General features: G+C 39.3%; 6 non-coding genes across 6 annotated transcripts; 3 read left to right on the plus strand and 3 right to left on the minus strand.

The window, feature by feature from the left end:
• Positions 1 to 2,313: 2,313 nt before the first annotated feature.
• TRNAS-UGA (transfer RNA serine (anticodon UGA)) lies at positions 2,314 to 2,401 on the minus strand. The gene has a single exon. It is a non-coding gene; the product is annotated as a tRNA-Ser (tRNA).
• A 706-nt stretch (positions 2,402 to 3,107) lies between these two features.
• Positions 3,108 to 3,178, plus strand: TRNAG-GCC (transfer RNA glycine (anticodon GCC)). The gene has a single exon. It is a non-coding gene; the product is annotated as a tRNA-Gly (tRNA).
• A 129-nt stretch (positions 3,179 to 3,307) lies between these two features.
• Positions 3,308 to 3,381, minus strand: TRNAM-CAU (transfer RNA methionine (anticodon CAU)). Its single transcript has one exon. It is a non-coding gene; the product is annotated as a tRNA-Met (tRNA).
• An 8,370-nt stretch (positions 3,382 to 11,751) lies between these two features.
• TRNAS-GGA (transfer RNA serine (anticodon GGA)) lies at positions 11,752 to 11,838 on the plus strand. Its single transcript has one exon. It is a non-coding gene; the product is annotated as a tRNA-Ser (tRNA).
• A 1,207-nt stretch (positions 11,839 to 13,045) lies between these two features.
• Positions 13,046 to 13,118, minus strand: TRNAT-UGU (transfer RNA threonine (anticodon UGU)). Its single transcript has one exon. It is a non-coding gene; the product is annotated as a tRNA-Thr (tRNA).
• A 1,377-nt stretch (positions 13,119 to 14,495) lies between these two features.
• On the plus strand, positions 14,496 to 14,568 carry TRNAF-GAA (transfer RNA phenylalanine (anticodon GAA)). Its single transcript has one exon. It is a non-coding gene; the product is annotated as a tRNA-Phe (tRNA).
• Positions 14,569 to 23,029: the final 8,461 nt, after the last annotated feature.

Genomic DNA, 23,029 nt, shown 5'->3' on the forward strand with positions numbered 1-23,029 from the left:
TGACTCGTTGGTGTCAATTAGGTGGTCTATGGACCTTCGTTGCTCTTCACGGTGCTTTCGGTCTAATAGGTTTCATGTTACGTCAATTTGAACTTGCTCGATCTGTACAATTGCGACCTTATAATGCAATTGCATTCTCTGCTCCAATTGCTGTCTTTGTTTCTGTATTTTTGATCTATCCATTGGGACAGTCCGGTTGGTTTTTCGCACCTAGTTTTGGTGTAGCAGCTATTTTCCGTTTTATCCTCTTCTTTCAAGGTTTTCATAATTGGACCTTGAATCCATTTCATATGATGGGAGTTGCCGGAGTATTGGGTGCTGCTCTTCTATGCGCTATTCATGGTGCTACCGTGGAAAATACTTTATTTGAAGATGGTGATGGTGCAAATACGTTCCGTGCTTTTAACCCGACTCAAGCCGAAGAGACTTATTCCATGGTCACTGCTAACCGCTTCTGGTCCCAGATTTTTGGGGTTGCTTTTTCCAATAAACGTTGGTTACATTTCTTCATGTTATTTGTGCCAGTGACCGGTTTATGGATGAGTGCCATTGGAGTAGTTGGTCTAGCTCTAAACTTACGTGCCTATGATTTTGTTTCCCAGGAGATCCGTGCAGCAGAAGATCCTGAATCTGAGACTTTCTACACAAAAAATATTCTCCTGAACGAAGGTATTCGTGCTTGGATGGCGGCTCAAGATCAGCCTCATGAAAACCTTATATTCCCTGAGGAGGTCCTACCCCGTGGAAACGCTCTTTAATGGAACTATAGCTTTAGCTGGTCGTGATCAAGAAACCACTGGTTTCGCTTGGTGGGCCGGTAATGCCCGACTTATCAATTTGTCGGGTAAATTGCTTGGGCTCACGTGGCTCATGCCGGATTAATTGTATTCTGGGCCGGAGCAATGAACCTATTCGAAGTGGCTCATTTCGTACCGGAAAAACCTATGTATGAACAAGGATTGATTCTGCTTCCCCATCTAGCTACTCTAGGATGGGGAGTCGGTCCTGGTGGGGAAATCGTGGACACTTTTCCATATTTTGTATCTGGGGTACTTCACTTAATTTCTTCTGCGGTTTTAGGTTTTGGTGGTATTTATCATGCACTCATAGGACCCGAAACTTTAGAAGAATCTTTTCCATTCTTTGGCTATGTATGGAAAGATAGAAACAAAATGACCACAATTTTGGGTATTCACCTAATCTTGCTAGGTGTTGGTGCTTTTCTTCCAGTGCTAAAAGCTTTGTATTTTGGAGGTGTATATGATACTTGGGCTCCCGGCGGTGGAGATGTAAGAAAAATTACGAACCCGACACTTAACCCAAGTGCTATATTTGGTTATTTACTGAAATCTCCTTTCGGAGGAGAAGGATGGATCGTTAGCGTGGACAATCTAGAAGATGTAATTGGAGGACATGTATGGTTAGGTTCCATTTGTATCTTCGGTGGTATCTGGCATATCTTAACCAAACCTTTTGCATGGGCTCGCCGTGCATTCGTATGGTCCGGAGAAGCTTATTTGTCCTATAGTTTAGCGGCTCTATCCCTCTTTGGTTTTATTGCTTGTTGTTTTGTTTGGTTCAACAATACCGTTTATCCCAGTGAATTTTATGGGCCCACCGGCCCAGAAGCCTCTCAAGCTCAAGCGTTTACTTTTTTAGTTAGAGACCAACGTCTTGGAGCTAGTGTGGGGTCTGCCCAAGGACCTACTGGTTTAGGTAAATACCTTATGCGTTCTCCGACTGGAGAAATTATCTTTGGAGGGGAAACGATGCGTTTTGGGATCTCCGTGCTCCTTGGTTGGAACCCCTAAGGGGCCCTAATGGTTTGGATCTGAGCAAGTTGAGAAAAGACATACAGCCTTGGCAGGAACGACGTTCAGCAGAATATATGACTCATGCTCCTTTAGGTTCTTTAAATTCTGTGGGTGGTGTAGCTACCGAAATCAATGCGGTGAATTATGTCTCTCCCCGAAGTTGGTTATCCACCTCCCATTTCGTTCTAGGATTTTTCTTCTTCGTAGGTCATTTGTGGCATGCGGGAAGGGCTCGTGCAGCTGCAGCAGGATTTGAGAAAGGGATTGATCGTGATTTCGAACCTGTCCTTTCCATGACTCCTCTTAACTGAAACAATAGATCAAACCAGATGGAAGAAAAATCGATTCAATTTCATTACATCTATCTCCCATATCGGCGGGATAGGAGTCTTTTCAAATACTCTTTTTCCAACTGGATCCTTGTAGCTCGGCTATATACAGCCGAGCTATTCTCTTTTTTTTTTTATTGGACCGGTAAATGCAATTGTTGAAAAACAAAAGGAGAGAGAGGGATTCGAACCCTCGATAGTTTTTTTATCTATACCGGTTTTCAAGACCGGAGCCATTAACCACTCGGCCATCTCTCCCGGGGACAACTTCTATTCTACCCCTTCGTATAATCCCTAACTATAAGCATAAAGTCGGGTCGATACCAACTATACCTGTGACATATGATGATTTTTCATCATCTGGAATGGAAAAAAAAGAAACGAATTTCCCTCTCCTCTCACACTCAAATATCAAATTGAAAAAGTTTGAAAGCTCGATCAATTTATGGTCAAATCCTTTCCATAGTGCATTTGATCAGAATTGAAAATTGGGGATCGGATGGTATAGTCTATTCAATCTGTTGGGAGCTTGTAAGATCACAACCATGACTATTGCTTTCCAATCGGCTGTGTTTGCATTAATTGCTATTTCATTTTTACTAGTGATTGGTGTACCTGTTGCACTTGCCTCTCCCGATGGTTGGTCAAGTAGCAAAAATGTTGTATTTTCGGGTGTATCATTATGGATCGGATCAGTCCTTTTTGTAGGTATCCTTAATTCTTTCATATCTTAGATATGTTCTAGATGTTTTAGGTTCACACTCCCTCCCCCTCCTCCCGGAGGGCTTTATAGCTTTTCTGAAGGGCCTTTTACTTCAGGCCCAAGGAGGAGGGGTTTTCCATATCCGTAATTGAATTAATAATTGGACCATTCAAAAATGGTATCTACTTACGAATGGGATTGAACATATATGTATTTTCCATTTCAATTATATGAATATATAGATATTCATATAATTGAAATGCGGGTATGGTTGAATGGTAAAATTTCTCTTTGCCAAGGAGAAGATGCGGGTTCGATCCCCGCTACCCGCCCTTCACATGGAATATGAAAAAGAATAGTTCATGTATTGATCGTTTCTTTTCCTCACTTATAATTCAATTATAAATTTATAAGTGAGAGAGCAATCCTTTCCGGACCAAAATACTTCGTATGTTCTGGTCTGGCGGAGACAGGATTTGAACCCGTGACCTCAAGGTTATGAGCCTTGCGAGCTACCAGACTACTCTACTCCGCACCATTGATTTATATCATAATCAGAATGGGTACACAAAACAATAATGGGATATAGTACCCCTATCCCTATATAGGGATAGGGGTACTATATCCCATTATCACAAGAAACTTCAATTACTTTTTTCTTTTCCTACCAACTCGATTTTTTTATCCCGGGCAATAAACATGCGTGGGCCATCTCACGGAGTATGTGTCCGGACAATCCAAAGTCTCGATAGTTGGCTCTAGGTCTTCCAGTCGAAGAACAACGTCGATGGAGACGTGTAGGTGCACTATTACGTGGTGAAGATTGCAATTTTCTATGAATTTCCCATTTGTCATCCAATGATGACACTTTGCTTTTTTCCTCCAAAGATTGACGAATTAAATGATATTTCCGTTCCAGTGCTTGTCTCTTCTTCTCTCTCTGAATGAGACTCTTTCTCGCCATAATAGTTCAGTTGGTACTATTACCTACCAGGAATCAAAATATAGATCAGATTTTAGATGGAGTAATATTATGTTGATTACTTTTTCTCTGTGGGGTATTGTCATTGTATCAATGACAATACCCCACAGAGAAATTGATGAAGAAGAATTAACCAAATTTACCTGATGTAGAGGCAATTAAAAAAGCTGCATAAGTGAATATATAACCTACGGAAAAGTGAGCTAATCCAACTAATCGTGCTTGAACAATGGAAAGGGCTACTGGCTTGTCTCTCCATCGAACTAAATTAGCTAAAGGCGTGCGTTCATGGGCCCATGCAAGAGTTTCGATCAGTTCCTGCCAATATCCACGCCAGGAAATAAGGAACATAAATCCAGTAGCCCAAACAAGATGCCCGAATAAGAACATCCACGCCCAAACAGATAAACTGTTCATACCAAAAGGATTGTATCCATTAATAAGTTGTGAAGAATTTAACCATAGATAATCTCTTGACCATCCCATTAAATAAGTGGAAGACTCATTAAATTGTGCTACATTACCCTGCCATAATGTTATATGCTTCCAATGCCAATAGAAAGTAACCCATCCAATAGTATTCAACATCCAGAAAACTGCTAAATAAAAAGCATCCCAGGCCGAGATATCGCAAGTACCACCCCGTCCCGGACCATCGCAAGGAAAACTATAACCAAAATCTTTTTTATCTGGCATTAACCTGGAACCACGCGCATCCAAAGCACCTTTAACTAGGATCAATGTAGTTGTATGCAAACCTAGAGCAATAGCATGATGAACCAAAAAGTCTCCAGGACCAATTGTTGAGAACAATGAATTATTATTATCATTAATAGCATTTAACCAACCGGGTAACCATATGCTCTTACCTGCATCGAATGATGGACCACTTGTTGAAGATAGGAGTATATCGAAACCATATAACGTCTTACCATGAGCAGATTGTATCCACTGAGCAAATATGGGCTCGATCAAGATTTGTTTTTCTGGAGTACCGAAAGCAAGCATAACATCATTATGGACATAAAGTCCCAAGGTATGGAAACCTAGTAATAAACTAACCCAACTAAGATGAGATATTATAGCTTCTTTCTGCTCCAACATTCTCGCCAATACATTATCCTTATTCTGTTCCGGATTATAATCCCTAATGAGGAATATAGCTCCATGAGCAAAGGCTCCTGTCATAATGAACCCGGCAATGTATTGATGATGAGTATATAATGCAGCTTGGGTGGTGAAGTCTTGTGCTATGAATGCATAAGGGGGTAAAGAATACATGTGTTGAGCTACCAAGGAAGTTATAACCCCCAAAGAAGCTAAAGCAAGACCCAATTGAAAATGAAGAGAATTATTGATTGTGTTATAAAGACCCTTATGTCCGCGTCCTAATAGGCCTCCTGGAGGAACATGTGCCTCCAAAATATCTTCCATACTGTGACCAATCCCAAAGTTGGTTCTATACATATGACCAGCAATTGAAAAAACAAGTGCAATAGCTAAATGATGATGAGCCATATCAGTCAGCCATAAACTTTGAGTTTGTGGATGGAATCCTCCGAGAAAAGTTAGAATAGCAGTTCCCGCCCCTTGGGAGGTACCGAATAAGTGACTACTAGAATCAGGATTTTGAGCATAGAGATTCCACTGACCTGTGAAAAGCGGTTCTAAACCTTCGGGATGCGGTAATACATCCAAAAAATTATCCCATCTGACGTGCACTCCCCTTGATTCAGGAATAGCGACATGAACTAAATGCCCTGTCCAAGCTAGAGAACTGACTCCGAAGAGTCCTGACAAATGATGATTGAGACGGGATTCGGCATTTTTGAACCATGAAACACTTGGTCTCCATTTAGGTTGTAGATGTAACCTACCCGCTATTAAAAAGATGACAGAAAGAAATAGCAAGAAAAGAGCTCCAGCATAAAGATCTTCGTTAGTGCGTAAGCCAATGGTATACCACCACTGATAAACACCGGAATAAGCAATATTGACCGGACCGGGAGCACCTCCTCGGGTAAAGGCTTCTATAGCTGGTTGACCAAAATGAGGATCCCAAATTGCATGAGCAATGGGTCTTACATGTAAGGGATCGCGTACCCATGCTTCAAAATTGCCTTGCCAAGCCACATGGAACAAATTACCAGAGGTCCACAGAAAGATTATTGCCAACTGACCAAAGTGGGAAGCAAAAATTTTATGATAAAGGCGTTCTTCGGTAATATCATCATGACTCTCAAAGTCATGTGCGGTCGCAATACCGAACCAAATACGACGAGTAGTTGGGTCCTGAGCCAAGCCTTGGCTGAACTTTGGAAATCTTGATGCCATATACTTTTCAAATCCTCCTAGCCTTTATCCTATTGCAATAATTCTTGCCAGGAAGAACGCCCATGTTGTGACGATTCCACCCAGAAGGTAATGAGCTACTCCTACAGCACGTCCCTGTACAATGCTCAAGGCTCTGGGCTGGATAGCAGGAGCAACCTTCAATTTGTTATGGGCCCAAACAATAGATTCAATGAGTTCTTGCCAATACCCACGGCCGCTGAATAAGAACATTAAACTGAAGGCCCAAACAAAATGAGCACCTAAAAATAAAAGACCATATGCAGATAATGAAGAACCATAAGATTGGATCACTTGAGAGGCTTGTGCCCATAGAAAGTCACGGAGCCACCCGTTAATCGTAATGGAACTTTGTGCAAAGTTTCCTCCCGTAATATGAGTTACCACTCCCTGATCACTTATATTACCCCAAACATCGGACTGCATTTTCCAGCTGAAATGGAATATTACTACCGAAATTGCATTGTACATCCAGAATAAACCAAGGAAGACATGATCCCAGGCAGATACTTGACATGTTCCTCCTCTACCAGGTCCATCACAAGGAAAGCGAAAACCCAGATTCGCTTTATCAGGTATTAAACGGGAGCTACGGGCAAATAGAACACCTTTAAGTAGGATTAAAACAGTCACATGGATAGTAAATGCATGAATGTGATGTACCAAAAAATCCGCGGTTCCTAATGGAATTGGTAACAAAGCCACTTTGGAACCTACTGTCACCAAATCACCACCTCCCCAGGTTAAGCTGGTACTCGCTGTTGCACCAGGAGCTGTTGAACCAGGTGCTGAAGCATGAGTGTTTTGTATCCATTGCGCAAAGATAGGTTGTAATTGTATAGCAGTATCTGAGAACATATCTTGAGGACGTCCTAGAGCGCTCATAGTATCATTATGAATATACAGACCAAAACTATGGAAACCTAAGAATATACATACCCAGTTGAGGTGTGATACAATTGCATCACGATGTCTAAGAACGCGATCTAATAAATTGTTGTATTGAGTAGTCGGGTCATAGTCTCTTACCATAAAAATCGCTGCATGTGCAGCAGCGCCAACTATGATAAACCCACCAATCCACATATGATGTGTGAACAGAGAGAGTTGGGTACCATAATCAGTAGCTAGGTATGGGTAGGGAGGCATCGAATACATGTGGTGAGCTACAACAATAGTTAAAGATCCTAACATAGCTAGGTTAACAGCTAGCTGAGCATGCCACGAGGTAGTTAAGATCTCGTAAAGACCTTTATGGCCCTCCCCCGTAAATGGACCTTTATGAGCTTCTAAAAGGTCCTTGAGATTATGGCCAATGCGCCAATTGGTCTTATACATATGACCGGCTATCAGGAAAAGAACTGCAATAGCCAAATGATGATGCGCAGTATCGGTCAACCACAGACCCCCCGTTACTGGATTTAATCCTCCACGAAAAGTCAAAAAGTCTGAATATTCCGACCAATTCAGGGTTAAAAATGGGGTCACTCCCTTAGCAAAACTGGGATAAAGTTGAGCCAAAAGATCGCGATTGAAAATAAATTCATGAGGAAGTGGTATCTCTTTAGGATCCACTCCAGCGTCTAGAAGTTGGTTAATGGGTAGAGAGACATGTATTTGGTGTCCTGCCCAAGATAGAGATCCAAGTCCTAGTAACCCTGCTAAATGATGGTTCAACATGGATTCTACTTCCTGGAACCAAGCCAATTTTGGGGCAGCTTTGTGATAATGGAACCAACCAGCAAAAAGCATTAACGCTGCAAAGATCAATGCACCAATTGCAGTGCAGTAAAGTTGTAATTCACTGGTTATTCCAGATGCTCGCCAAATCTGGAAGAACCCAGAGGTTATTTGTATCCCTCGAAAACCTCCACCTACATCCCCATTCAATATTTCTTGGCCTACTATTGGCCAAACTATTTGGGCACTGGGTTTGATGTGAGTGGGATCAGCCAGCCATGCTTCATAATTGGAGAAACGAGCGCCGTGATAGTACATCCCACTTAGCCAAATAAAGATGATGGCTAGTTGACCAAAATGAGCGCTAAATATTTTGCGAGAAATATCTTCCAAATTATTAGTATGGCTATCAAAATCGTGAGCATCAGCATGTAAGTTCCAGATCCAAGTGGTAGTATCAGGACCTTTAGCTAGCGTCCTTGAGAAATGACCAGGTTTGGCCCATTTTTCAAAAGATGTTTTTACAGTATCTCTATCCACTACGACCTTTACTTTCTTTACTTCTGGTTCCGGTGAACGAATGGTCATTGAATTCTCCTCTTTTCGGACGGGACTTAAATAATAAGAAACCTGCCAATAGCAATTAGTGAACTTACGAGAGATATATCTCAACTCGTTTCTCCCTTTATTTTCTAGTTTATGACTGGAGCGACTATGATACGGGAGTCAATCTGAGGCAGGTGTTCAATTCTATTATGACATATCTTTTGAGGTGCTCAATGGACCGCGGGCTTTTTTGCATGAAAAAGCCTTTTTTTTGTAATTTTAAAAAAGCAACGGTGATTATTACACTACACCGTTTCTAGATGGATAAATAAATATATCTGTATATATGGATATATATATATATTTATTTATCCATCTATTGATACTCCTCCGTATGTCCCATATAAAAGGCCATCCATTATAAATCGTTATTCATGGATCATTAATGAAAAAAATATCCAGCCAGATGGATTTTACCCCTATTAAGAAGATCCGTCAACAATCCAGAATCAGAAAAGGTATTCTTTTTATATTGTAAATATATTCCTATAAGATGTCGACGAAATAGAATCTAATTTTTGGGAATATTCTGGAAAAATCCCATTGATTTCGAGTCAGATATTCAATAATGAAAACGATTTCCCAATAATAGAAACTCTCATTCTCCAAAGCGTCCTGTAATCTTTAACCAATTTTGTGCTTCGATGTAATTGCCCGGAGCAAGTGCTATAGCTTGTTCCCAATACTCAGCAGCTTGATCGAACCAAGCCTCCGCAGTTTCAGGATCTCCCTGTCGAATGGCCTGTTCTCCTCGGTCGGGATAGGTAAACTTGGAAAAGTTTTCTTCCCTCAGAACCGTACTTGAGAGTTTCCTACCTCATACGGCTCAATCCACTATTCTTTAGTCCTCTACCAAAATTTCCAAAGAATTGGAGATGATTCATTGGGAGTTCATATTAACCAAAGGACCAAAAAAAGTCAATGACATGAGTTTCTGATTTAACTTCCAATCAATTCAATGATCAGGTTCTATCTTTTCTCCTACCCTCAAAAAGATGAAGTATATCTCTTTCTATACTTCAGATTGATTGTCCAAATCAAAGTCTTTTTGCAAGGTAACTATCTCAGTTCCGTATAGAATTTTTGGAGAGTACTCTCTGGCTGGAGTACTTCACATCTTTAGGATCTGATGCTACACCGCTGCTCAATAGCTTAGTAGATCAACTCTATTACATAAGTTGATTCCTGATTCTTGTCAATGAGCAGATTTGATCGTATCAGCCCGAACCTTCTTTCAATAATTGATCTTTATGGTGCTTCCATCATCAATTGAATTTATTATCCATGGAATATTTAGGCTCTATCTATTCATATTCGGGCTCCTATGAGAGTTTTTTTCGCTACAGCTGATAAAATACCGTTACTTGGGACGGTGCATATGTAGAAAGCCTTTTCTTTTGTCCTTACTCAGTTATTAACTAAGTTATTCTATGGTACAGATAGTCGCACGTAATGACAGATCAAGGCCGTATTATTAAGAGCTTGTGGTAAGGATGGGTTCCGTTCTAATGCTTGGAAATAATATTCCAAAGCCTTCGTATGTTCCCCATTACTTGTATGCACAAGACCTATATTATATAGTATATAACTTCGATCATAAGGATCAGTTTCCAGTCGCATAGCTTCATAATAATTTTGTAAAGCTTCCGCATATTCCCCTTCCGATTGAGCTGACATTCGTTACGGTCGTTCATTCCATTGAAATGATCTCCGCTTCAAAACCGTACATGAGATTCCCACCTCATACGGCTCCTCCTTTCTTTACAGTAGGTAATATGGGGAGTAATCCGTGGAATTGAAAAAAAAAAAAAAAAAGATTCTGACCCAATATTATGAATTAACAGGGGCTAGTGTATTTCCAATGAATCTCTAGCCATCCTTCTTGCAAAGATTCTTTTCCAAATACCAAGGATCTTACTACTAGGAATGGAACCTCTAACAATTTCTTTGTTCTTAACGCCCTGTATTCTCCGGGGATTAATCACTTCAACAATCTCCGATGGTTCCATTATAAGGGTATCCGAAGTACAAACGAGATGGATGTTTGTTGTCCCAACCATTCTCACTACCCTTCAGAAAAGGGTAATGCATATGGGCTATAACGAAGCTTTTGTGTTGTCGATTTCCATACGTAGTGCTTTCTCCCCTCATGCGCGCCTATCAAATAGGTTCAACTATACAAGCAAGGCCTATTGCATAGGTGTAACCTTTCGCTCGGTACTAAAATCCTCAGGAGATGAAAGCATCTAAAGGTGCATTGACCGGGGATACACGACAGAAGGAATTGTTCTATCTCCAGAACTCACCTTCACTGAGCGTAAGTTTTATTTTACCCAATTTTTATTCCCGAATACCTTACCTTTTCTTTCCCCAAAAAAGAAGAACGGAAAAAATATCAAATCACACCATCTCTGTAATAGGTAAATGCTTCTTTCTCCCCCGGAGCCATCGGGATTATTCGCAATAATATATCTGCTACAATTGTGAAGGTCTTATCAATAAAATTGTCATTTCTCTGAGATCTAGGCATAGTCAATTACAGATTTGATAATTTCCTTCATTCCCTTACGCAAATGATTCCATGAACGAAATTTTTTTCTGGTGCACAATACCATAAAATGGATTTCCTTACAATCGTAAATATGTTCTCATTCTATCTATTCCAATCTATTCCAATCTATTCCAATCTATTCTTTAAAATTAGAATAGATAGGGAATAAATTGAATAATTGTTCATTAGTAACATGAATAATAATGGAAAAAGGCTCGTATTGAAAGAATAATAGATTGGGTAAACTCGGGAAGTCCAGTTCGATTATGATCCGAACAAAGAAAGAGTTAAACGATCGAGCATTGCATAATGAGGATGAAATGCCTACCCAGCAATTGTGTGCTTTATCCATATAGATAAAAGAATATCGGGAAAATATAGTCATCATGACACAGGATCATTGCCAAAGAATTAGTTCTTATACAATTGATAAGATGATCACTACAGATCTATATATTATCATAATATGGAATGGATCAGTTAATCTGTCTTAAATTCTTGATTAGGCGATCCGAATACGTCGGATTAACCGGGATGATTGAGGATTTCCTAAAATAAGAGGAAGTTGTAAAAAATGTCCTTTCGTCTTTCCGGGGGGGGGATTGAATCATTACCTTATTTATTATCTATTTATTTCCGAAAGATTGAACTGTTCGTACCCGAACAAAAAGAATTCGTTTCGTAAGGAAGTTGCTATTGACTCATTTTATTAATTAGAACCAAGAGATCTCATAGGAAAGATGGCCGAGCGGTTCAAGGCGTAGCATTGGAACTGCTATGTAGGCTTCTGCTTACCGAGGGTTCGAATCCCTCTCTTTCCGTATCTTCGCCCTACTATCTATTTTCTTCTCATCCATTGTTTTTCCAATCTATTGAATCCCAATAGGACTATTTCCTAATTCCAGGATCAATCTACCTCTATTTGTAATAGAGAAAATAGAACGAACATCGGTTCGTGGTATGGGAAAAGTAAAGACTATTTTAAGAAGCAATAAAAAAAAAGTATCGCGGATAACAAGTAACGTACGTAAGGATTATAAAATGTCTCCTTCGGGGAAGGGAAAAAGAAGGGAGAAGAACATAATTTCCAGATGCCCAGCAACCAACCCACCCCTCTCTTTCATTTCATTCTCGATTCAAGCTTGACGGGAATAATACTCTACGACCAGCAATTCATTAATCTTCAAATTGATCCATTTACTATCTATTATTTGATTGATGAATCCTTTATATTGTAAGGAATGAAAAGTCAAATGATTTGGCAATTTATCCCTCTGGAACAGATCTATATTCTTCTTAATGATAGCTCTCAATCTTTGTTGATCTCTTATAGTAATCACATCTTGAGGTTTGCAAGGGTAACTTGGTATATCTACCATATGGTCATTGACCCGGATATGTCCATGATTCACTAATTGTCTAGCTCCGGGAATGGTGGGAGCCATACCCAATCGAAAAAGAATATTATCCAAACGCATTTCAAGTAATTGCAATAGGACCTGACCCGTTGAGCCTTTGGCTCTTCTAGCAATACGAACATATTTCAGCAATTGTCGCTCTGTTAGTCCGTAATGAAAACGCAATTTCTGTTTTTCTTCTAGCCGGATACGATATTGAGATATTTTCCTGGAAGAAGACCGGTTCATAGAATCCTTTCTGTTTTTGGGTCTTTTACTAGTGAGACCTGGTAAAGTTTTCAGACGACGTATTATTTTTAAACGAGGTCCCCGATAACGGGACATAGAAACTCCTTATTCAATTAACAAATAGTGCTAGAAAGAAGAAAGAATAGTATAACCCGTATGAGTACTACTGGAATTCTTTTATATGGAAAACGAAGATCTTTCTCCAATTTGTTATTGATCCTAATAGCTCCAATCATTTCATTCATCCCGTTCCTAGTTGGGAGTAAATGATCATGGCATGACGGACCCGACGAACGATCGTAAGAGTATTCTCCATTCCATCTTGATCCTAACAAAACTTTGTGGATTATGGAAATGAGAGGAACGGAACGGAACGGAAAAGAGCCAGCTATCGGGATCGAACCGATGACCATCGCATTACAAGTGCGATGCTCTAACCTCTGAGCTAAGCAGGCTCGATGGAATATCACTCCCCATTTCATTGGGGTGAGATCCATAGATTCCTTTGGAATCCTAACGATTATAGCGCGAATCAGATTCAATGACGCAATCCAGATTACGATTACAACGGAACATTGTTTGAATGTAGATTCTTTCAAGGGAAAGAAAGGAGAAGTAAGGGTCAATTGATATCGATCGTTTTACTCACTCTTCCAAATCGACTAGGGGAGGATAATAACATTGCATTTCAAATGGATAAATAATATAATGATTCCCAGTCATATTCGATTGGGGTAGAGATAGAGAAGGGGAGAGAAGGGGAGTAGGGGAGTAGGGGAGGATATTTCTCCCACCCAATATTGAGCAAATATCCAATGAATAATGCTGATGGATATTACATAATAGGATTAGATCAAGGTATGATCTTGTTCTTCGAGAAGGGGATATGGCGGAATTGGTAGACGCTACGGACTTGATCGAATTGAGCCTTGGTATGGAAACCTACCAAGTGATAGCTTCCAAATCCAGGGAACCCTGGGATATTTTGAATGGGTAATCCTGAGCCAAATCCGGTTCATGAAGACAATGTTTCTTCTCCTAAGATAGGAAGGGGATAGGTGCAGAGACTCAATGGAAGCTATTCTAACGAATGAATCTCATTTGGTCCAATACTGTAGTTACTGTAGTTATAGAACGATCTATTTACACCTCAAAAATGGAGAGAGATGTTATATAACATCAGACAAAACTGGCGATCAGAACTCGTTCCAAGCATTTTATTCATAAGATAGATGCCAGATTCGAGTTGAAGTACTGATTTGACATTAAGTAATCCAATTATGAACTTATCTACTCTAGATGAATAATTTAATTATTTTTTGGAATAAATGGTTGGACGAGGATAAAGATAGAGTCCAATTCTACATGTCAATGTAAACAACAATGCAAATTGCAGTAGGAGGAAAATCCGTTGGCTTTATAGACCGTGAGGGTTCAAGTCCCTCTATCCCCACCCAGGTTCGTTCCCGAACGGACTGATCTATCTTCTCCAATTCCATTGGTTCGAATCCATTCTAATTTCTCGATTCTTTTACCTCGCTATTTTTTTTTCATGAAGAGAAGAAATTAGAACATGAATCTTTTCATCCATCTTATGACCAGTTGAGTTGATCTGTTAATAAGCTGATCATATGATCAATTGATTTTGTGATATATGATCTACATAGATTAGATCATTTTGAAATTATTCAATTGCAGTCCATTTTTATCATATTAGTGACTTCCAGATCGAAAATAATAAAGATCATTCTAAAAACTAGTAAAAATACCTTTTTACTTCTTTTTAGTTGACACAAGTTAAAACCCTGTACCAGGATGATCCACAGGGAAGAGCCGGGATAGCTCAGTTGGTAGAGCAGAGGACTGAAAATCCTCGTGCCACCAGTTCAAATCTGGTTCCTGGCAAGATGTAAATATCCATGTCTCCATATCCATCTATCTAAATCTATTCTATCTAGATGTATATCTACATACGGAGACACCCCGATCAAAATAGATAGATGGATCAATCTGTTCTCTCCCTCTTCTTTGCTCATATTGTCCCTCTCTGTCCGTTCCAATTGAATCACGATACTCTGTACATATAAAAAAGTAGGATCGAGAACTCAGAAGTCAAGATTTGACGGTGGGACTGATAATTCGGCACTAGTCGGAATCTATTCATCCTATTCCATCCGAATCGAAATGGGATAGATTATCCCAATGATAGATCTATAATTGCAGAGTTGAAGTAGATCCAAACGTTGCAGAGGGTATCTCGAAAGTAGATTCGAATTGAGGTTCATAAGATTGATGTAATAACTTTTGACCATAGTTTCTAGTATGAATACTGGATCCAATATGATGATCCCTATGATTTATAGTGAAATATTTTATTCTTTCCTTGTTGGAGTTCGGGCCTCATATATCCATCGAACTATCTTTTCTTTCACGAAGTTTCGTTATAGCATCTATAATAGCCTCTGGTTCAGGTGGGCAATCTGGCGAATAGACATCCACAGGAATTAACTTATCTACTTTGCGAACGGTACTATAATAATCTGTACCAAACATTTCTCTGTGATAGTACATGCTCCAGGGCAACTACATATTTTGGTTCCGCATTTGAAATATCACTACAGAAGGAGCCTTTTTCATGGTCACAGTCCCCGCTGTTATAATGAGGTAAGCTCGTCTAGGTCCAGATCTTGGTACCGGACCGTAACGATCGGAGTCGAATCGCGAATCTATTAATGAAGCGAATTTGATGAAACCACAATTAATACTGTAAAGGAGCGTTCATAAACTGGAGAGTCTGGCCCAATTCGTTCGACAGATCGTTTGGGGTAGTTTAAATATCTGGATTCAAAATTGTTTGATCGAGTAAAGGTAACTTCATAGGATTCATCATTGGCTTTATGTCATTTTGTACTTCCCTCCCCCACTCGGAAATTAAGGACCATTCCAATGTTCCTCTTCGCCACGCATGGACTGAACCAACGATGAAAATAAGCACGAGAATTGAAGCTCCTATAAATGCAGATATACCCTGTATACTAGAACTCATAGCCCATAGAGAAAGGGAGACTGTTCCAACATCAAGAACAACAAGAACTGGAGCGAACATATAATGATCTTAGATCGGATCCAAGTATCTTCCCATTGGTTCGATACTTGATTCGTAACTAGTAGTCCGGTTCTTGACCAATGGGAGCCAAAGCTCTGGAAATAAAGGATGCAAGAATAGGTAGGAATGAGACTATATATTAATGAAAATATCCAGCCAGAAAGTATTATATTAGGGAAATAGGAACATGAATATACTCCTTTGAAATAGATCAAATTCTTATATTTTTACGTCAACTTCTTCATTATTATCCCACCCACCATGAGTGGAAGACCAAAGGACCGAACAATAAATACAATCAATTCTAATTGATTCACATATTTTGTTTCGTCCATGGCTTATTATCAAATTAATTCAATGAAATGAAATGTTATTTGAATGTCTATTGAGAATATTTGACATGAATCAAGTATGAGAGAAAGAATGTAAATGGGTCCCAATCCCGAACTACCCAATTTTAGATCTGAGTCTATACTCATATTATAGAATGAATATGTTGATGATCTTTATCCAGCATCCATGGCTGAATGGTTAAAGCGCCCAACTCATAATTGGCGAACTCGCGGGTTCAATTCCTGCTGGATGCAGGGGAACTGCACATATCCATTATTGATGGAATGGGAAGAAGTATGAAGAATAACACCAAACAATACAATTGAAGCATACCAAGCCTTTCAATAAAATGAATGAAAGGCTTGGTATGCTTCAATTAAGCAATACACGATAACAATCCATCAGAGTATTATCCACCTATTGAAATAGATTCAACAGCGGCTAGATCCAGAGGAAAGTTGTGAGCATTACGTTCGTGCATAACTTCCATACCTAAACTATGATATATCTGTATAATTAAATTGGTATATGATCCGATATAATAATAGCTACAGGCTTTACGGGAAAAAAAAGAAGAAAAGGAGGGAAAAAATTTATGGATGAAGTGAAATATCCAGTACTTACGGAGAAAAGTATTCGTCTATTGGAAAGGAACCAATATACTTTTAACGTCGATTCGCAATCGAACAAAACAAAGATTAAAAATTGGATTGAAAATTTCTTCGATGTTAAAGTAATAGCTATGAACAGCTATCGCCTCCCTGAAAAAGGAGGAAAGAGAGTGTCAATGATAGGACATCCAATACGTTGTAAACGTGTGATTATTACACTTAGAACCGGTGATTCTATTCCACTCTTTTCAGAACAATAAGATTTCAAATTTGAAACTAAATGGCCATCCGTTCATATAGAATTTTAACTCCGGATACACGCAATAGATCTGTATCAGGTTTCGATGGAAGAGTGCAGTTGGACCCGCAGAAGAAATTGACCTCTGGACAACATCATTGTGGGAAAGGTCGTAATGGAAGAGGAATTATTACCGCAAGACACAGGGGAGGGGGTCACAAGCGTCTGTATCGTCAAATTGATTTTCGACGGAATAAGGAACACATATCAGGAGAAATTGTAACCATAGAATACGACCCTAATAGAAGTGCATACATTTGCAAGGTGCATTACAAGAATGGCGATAAGATGTATATTCTGCATCCCAGAGGGGTCATGATTGGAGATACTATTCTTTCTGGTCCAAAAGCTCCTATATCAATAGGAAATGCCCTACCTCTGAGTGCGGTTTGAATTATTAATTTACGTGATCGGAAGCAACCGATTGGGTTTACAGCGAAACCTATAAATCTATCACTGATCCAACTAGGACACTTTTACGGGACGAACCCCAAAGGGAAACTGAGGATAAATGACAGCAGGTGATTGGATTCAAAAATTGTTCATATCGGATCATTGGTTCCGAAGATATAATAATATGGAGAGGACCTGATTGTTTGTCCGAAGCATGAACAAAATGGGATAGAGGCACCCTCTAAAAAGACAAGTTACTCACATTTGATCTGATGGTCAGAGGCGGATTCGGAGCTGGACAGTGGTAGTAATTCCCAAAATAAAAAGATGGGGAGAGGAAAAAAGTAAAAAGAGAGAGAAGAGAAAAAGATGTTTAATATGCCTCCTACGTTATCCATAACATACGAAAGTATTAGCGTAATTTGATAAAGTCATTCATTCTGAATGCTACATAAAGAATATAAGCCAGATGATGGAATAGAGAGACCTAGGATGTAGAGAATCGGGACATAGAGAATACAATAGATGCTCCTTCTCATCTCGATTATATTTATTCAATATATGTGAATATAATATACATCCAGAAAGCTGTATGCCCTGAGAGAGGCTTGTACAGTTTGGGAAGGGATTTTTATTCATCGGAATAAGAGTCTACTTCAACCAATATGCCCTTAGGCACGGCTATACACAACATAGAAATAACACTTGGAAAGGGTGGACAATTGGCTAGAGCGGCAGGTGCTGTAGCAGAACTGATCGCAAAAGAAGATCGATCGGCCACATTAAGATTACCATCTGGAGAAGTTCGTTTAATATCTGAGAACTGCTCAGCCACAATTGGACAAGTGGGTAATATCACTGCAAACAATAGAAGTTTCGGTAAAGCCGGAGCTAAACGTTGGTTGGGTAAGCGTTCTGAGGTAAGAGGAGTAGCTATGAACCCTGTAGACCATCCTCATGGAGGTGGGGAAGGAAGAACCCCAATTGGCAGGAAAAAACCTGTGACCCCCTGGGGCTATAGTGCACTTGGAAAGAAAAGTCGGAAGAGAAATAGATACAGTGATGCTTCAATCCTTCGTCGACGTGAGTAAGAATGGTTGGATATCCATAAAAAAAAAAGGAAAGAAAGGTAATTGATCATGGCACGTTCACTGAAAAAAAATCCTTTTGTGGCTAATCATTCATTGAGGAAAATTAAAAATCTAAACATAAAAGAAGAAAAGAAGATAATAGTTACTTGGTCCCGGGCATCCGTCATTGTACCCGCAATGATCGGTCATACAATTGCTGTTCATAATGGGAGGGAACATTTACCCATTTATGTAACAGATCGTATGGTAGACCACAAATTGGGGGAATTTGCACCTACCCTACTTTTTCAGGGACATGCAAGAAACGATAAGAAATCTCGTCGTTAATTGAGAAAGACTTGTCATTCATTAGGGAGGATGGAGTCAATGGGAAATAATAGTCCAGGTCCAGAGATACGAGCTTTGGCGAGAAATATACGTATGTCTGCTCATAAAGCGCGTAGAGTAATTAATCAAATTCGTGGTCGTTCATATGGACAAGCACTTATGATATTGGAACTGATGCCTTATGGGGCCTGTTATCCCATATCACAATTAATTCATTCTGCGGCGGCGAATGCAAATCACAATATGGGTTTGAACAAAGCCAATTTACTCGTTGGTAGAGTCGAAGTGAATGAGGGTGCTGTTTTTAAAAGGATTCAACCTAGAGCTCAGGGACGCGGTTATCCAATACAGAAACCCACTTGTCATATAACTATTGTATCGGAGGAAATCTCCAGATCGAATGATCCGATTATGTCAATAGAATCCCGAAAAAAAGGATATGTATGGCGCAGAAAATAAATCCACTTGGTTTTAGACTTGGTGTAACTCAAAATGAGCGTTCCCATTGGTTCGCACAACAAAGGAATTATTCCAAAGATCTCCGAGAAGATCAAAAAATACGTACTTGCATTGAAAACTATGTACGAACGCATATAAAGAGCTCCTCGAATTATGGAGGAATTGCACGTGTAGAGATTCGCAGAAAGATCGATTTGATTAAGGTCAAAATCTATATTGGATTTCCCAACTTGTTGTTAATAGAAGGTAGGGGTCAAGGAATTGAAAAATTAAGAAACGATGTACTAAATATGCTCGATTCTGTGGACCGAAAACTTCACATTGCTATAGAAAAAGTTGCGAAACCCTATAGAAAACCTAATATTCTTGCAGAGTATATTGCCCTACAACTAGAGAAGAGAGTTCCATTCAGAAAAACAATGAAGAAAGCTATTGAACTGGCTGAACGGGAAGAGGTAGAAGGTATTCAGATCCAAATTGCAGGACGTCTCGATGGAAAGGAAATTGCCCGGGTCGAATGGGACAGGGGAGGTAGGGTTCCCCTACAGACAATTCGGGCTAGGATTGATTATTGTTATTATCCGGTTAAAACCATCTATGGAGTTTTAGGGATAAAAATTTGGATTTTAGAAGAGTAGGAATAATTGGTCTTTTTTTTCCAATCTGCCCGATCATGGATCATCAATTCTATCAGATCGAATAGAAATTAGATTTACCATTTTGGAACCGTGCTATGCTTAGTGTGCGACTCGTTGGAATCGAGCTTTTCATTCTTTTCCGAAGTTATGTTATGGAGAACTCGAAATAAGAACGGATTGGTCTCTATAAATAAACTAGAGACTAACTCATTGCTTCATATTGCCAAGATCCAATAACTATGGGTAGATACTATCACCTCGTAAATACTTTCTTCCAGGAGAGAAAAAATGTTTGATCTCTCGTGAAGCGAGAAAGGTGTTTGGTAATGCGGAAAAAGAAGAAAAAGGAGAAATATTCTCCCAATATTGTATGGTTCATTAACTACCCTCCAAAAAGCAGTGTGATAAAGCATAAGAATCATCCTGATTCATTCAAGCAAGATTGAAGGAATTCAGTTTATGAAGGAGAAAGAGCTTCGGGTCAATGGAAACTAAGGAAATTGATTCCGTAACAGATGAAAAGAAAGCTCCATTGCGGAGGGAAGACCTGGGCATTTAGATAGAAGCTATGGAACGATGGAACCTATGACTGCATAAGATCATATAGGAATCTTAATCATTCATTGGATAGGATGGCGAAATAAACCAAAAACCAATTAATCTCATTGGAGTCTATAGGTAAGTCGACCCCATGGAGCAAATACTGGAAGAGTAAATATTCGCCTGTGAAATTCTTTATTAAGACATTGGATGGAAATTTAAGAGTTATTCGTCCTGTAAATTAGATTCTATATACAATATGTGTAATGCATAGATATAGACTCATTTATCTACACATTGATTATTCACGAGGAGCCGGATGAGAAGAAACTTTCATGTCCGGTTCTGGATTAGAGATGGGATCAAAATACTATTAACCATCGACTATAACCCAAAAAGAACAAAATTTCGTAAACAACATAGGGGAAGAATGAAAGGAGTATCTTACCGCGGCAATCGCATTTGTTTCGGTAGATTCGCTCTTCAAGCACTTGAACCCGCTTGGATCACATCTGGGCAGATAGAAGCCGGACGAAGAACGATTAATCGTTATGCCCGTCGTGGCGGAAAAATATGGGTACGTATATTTCCCGACAAACCTATTACAATGAGACCTGCAGAAACACGTATGGGTTCCGGGAAAGGATCTCCCGAATATTGGGTATCTGTCATCAGACCAGGTCGAATACTTTATGAAATGGGCGGAGTATCCGAAACCGTCGCTAGAGCAGCTGCTAGAATAGCTGCATACAAAATGCCTATACGTACTCAATTTGTTACTACTTAACCCAACCCATCCATACAGAATCAAAGAGTTATTTCTGGTGGAAGAAGATTACTAGTTCGTAAGAACTCTTCCTTTTTTTTTCATGTTATCTGCCGAGGTAAAAAATATTTTGGAGGAAAAATGATTCAGTCTCAAACTTATTTGAATATAGCGGATAACAGTGGAGCCCGAAAAATAATGTGTATTCGAGTTCTAGGAGCAAGTAATCGTAAATGCGCTCATATAGGTGATGTTATCATTGCTATAATTAAAGAAGCAGTACCTAACATGCCCCTGGAAAAATCGGAAGTAGTTAGAGCCGTAGTTATACGCACCTGTAAAGAATTTGAACGTGACAATGGAATGATGATACGATCTGATGACAATGCAGCCGTTGTCATTGATCAGGAAGGAAATCCAAAAGGAACTCGAGTTTTTGGTCCGGTTGCTCAGGAATTGAGACAATTGAATTTCACGAAAATAGTTTCATTGGCTCCCGAAGTATTATAAGTACTGATAGATCTTGTAAGAATCTTTGACTTAAGGTTCATCAAATGGTACATGGATCAATTAAATTCATTGCACCTCAGGCATATTCCTCAAAGAAGATCGAACATGCCTTTTATATCGAGACCAGGAATTCCTAAGAATTCGTTCGTCATGGGTAACGATACTATTACCAATCTAATTACTTCTATAAGAAACGCTGACATGGTAGAAAAAGGAACGGTTCGAGTAACAGCTACTAATATTACCAAGAACATTGGAAGGATCCTTTTACGAGAAGGTTTTATAGAAGATGTTAGGGAACATCAGGAAGGCCAAAAATATTTTTTGATATCGACTTCAAAATATCGGAGAAGGAAGAAAAGGACATATATGACCACGTCAAAGCGTACCAGCAAACCTGGTTTGAGAATTTATTCTAATTATCGAGAAATTCCAAAAGTTCTAGGTGGAATGGGGATCGTAATTCTTTCTACTTCCCAAGGAATTTTGACGGATCGAGAAGCTCGACAGAAAAAAATTGGAGGAGAAATTTTATGTTATGTATGGTAATTAATCCAAATGTTGTCCAAAAATATTTATTCTGTAAGATATCCCCATAGTATGAAAAGTCGTAGCAAGTCGAGACACCATTCATCTTCATCCAAGCACGTTAGTCAAGTTTTTGAATCAAAAGAGGAGGAGATTCGATGAAGAAACAGAATCTGATCCATGCGGAAGGTTTGGTTACTGAATCACTCCCCAACGGTATGTTTCGAGTTCTGACAGATAATGGATGTCAGATTCTGACTCATATTTCGGGTAGGATTCGACGTAATTCCGTACGAATACTACCAGGAGATAGGGTCAAGGTCGAATTAAGTGCTTATGATTTAACCAAAGGACGTATAATATATAGACTTAGCAACAAATCTTCAAACGATTGAATCACCTTTTGAACATCCGATAGGGATCGAGAATCACAGATGAAACAGACTCTCTGTCTCAGGAAACAAAATGTAATATGAGCAAATTGGAGGGTCACAAATATGAAAATTCGTGCTTCTATTCGTAGAATTTGTGGAAAATGTCGACCAATTCGTAGACGGAAACGAGTTATGATAATTTGTTCTAATCCGAGACATAAGCAAAAACAGGGGTAATCCTCTTCTATATCAATTAATGGATCTAGTGGTAAAATAGATTTCGATATGCATTTTTCGAACTGAACTCATAATGATTAATATGTCAAAAACTATAAAAAGAATTGGTTCACGTAGGAATGAACATCGAGTACTCAAAGGAGTTATTTACGTTC

Source organism: Pinus tabuliformis, chromosome 9, assembly GCF_031772625.1.
Source record: "Pinus tabuliformis cultivar Carrire ecotype Pingquan chromosome 9, CPIR1, whole genome shotgun sequence".
In the NCBI taxonomy this organism is placed as follows: domain Eukaryota; kingdom Viridiplantae; phylum Streptophyta; class Pinopsida; order Pinales; family Pinaceae; genus Pinus; species Pinus tabuliformis.